Source organism: Petaurus breviceps, unplaced genomic scaffold (assembly GCF_028583685.1).
Source record: "Petaurus breviceps papuanus isolate PSGF00001 unplaced genomic scaffold, PetGlider_PUasm1.0 90925, whole genome shotgun sequence".
NCBI classification, from domain to species: domain Eukaryota; kingdom Metazoa; phylum Chordata; class Mammalia; order Diprotodontia; family Petauridae; genus Petaurus; species Petaurus breviceps.
Genome location: NW_027187380.1, coordinates 14729745 through 14731132, shown reverse-complemented (window position 1 = coordinate 14731132; position 1388 = coordinate 14729745).

Below are 1388 nucleotides of genomic sequence, written 5' to 3'. Positions count from 1 at the left end.
TTAATGCTTTCTTCTCCATCACTAAAATCTGGGTACTAAAGGACAAGATGGTGTCTCTGACCCATCTGAGAGTGTACTCACACCTCAAACTTCACGATTCTATGATAGGCTCCTAACTCTGACTTATCCTGTGTGGAATAACTCTAAGGAAAACAGGATAGGTAGTTCTGAGTGTAGGCAGGCAAAGGGACAAGATGAGCTCTTTCTAAACCAAAGATTCTATAACTTAGTAACAAATGGAAAAGGGAGAACCCCAGGGGTTTCCTGTATAATATGTCAATTCTCTGTATTAATAGCCAACAATGAAACATGAGTAATCATTACCTTCTTCACAAAACCTTACCTCAGCCCACACTGAAATCCCTCTCCTCTGAAAACCACTCATGGCACTTGGCTTCTCTTAACAACATTAAAGCATTATAATATAACATCACTGCCTAAAAAAACCCTCTAATGTTGTTCCCCTAATCACCGCATTTGTAATAGTTATAGCATTGTTCCTAAGGCACTCACTGCTACCTGTAATATTATTGTGCCTAAATACCTAGGAACCAATTCACTCTGGCATTCATGCCCGGGCTGCCTTGAAGTGTTAATCATATTTTCATGGGTGTATGTCTCAGTTCCCCAACTATATCATAAGCTTTGTGATAGTATGGACTGTTTCTTACGTCTCTTGTATTTCCAGAGGAAACTTACAAGGAATTGGTGCTCAATAAATATTTGTTGATTGATTAATTCATAGCCTCGAGGTCAGGTGGGCCCAAGGTCCCTCTGCTCCTTTGCCTTCTCCAAGAGTCAAAGGGAATGGTCTCCCTGGGTGTCTTAGCATACTTGGACCATGAACCTAAATCCATCTGTAATTCTTAATAACAATAATAATTATTATACAGGATCCCAAACAGGTCAAGAAATAGAATGACCAACAGTTATCATTGAATTTTGGGAAATATTGCTCTCCCAGGCTTATAGAGTCTCCTTGGCATACAAACCCTCCAGGCTGCTCATGAAGCTCGGAATCCCTAATGACTCCAGGCACAGCAAATGGGGCAGGAGATGCTTTTAATTACCACAGGGAGGAGGGGGACATCAGTTCATTAAAACCTCCCAAAGGGAGGCATGTTAATACAGAGTCAAAATGTTATTTCTCCTCAAGGTCAAGAGATTTATTACCCAGAGTTACTTTTTATCATGTACAACTAAATAAAAATGATAGCTGTCCCTGCCCTCCTTGTATCATTCTTCAATAGCTATAGTCATTAAAGTCTCTAAAAATGTTTTTTTTCAAAGATGAGATGGAGGAGATAGAGAAATAGAGGAGGAGAAGGAGGAGGAGGAGGAGAAGAGAGAGAGAGAGAGAGAGAGAGAGAGAGAGAGAGAGAGAGAGA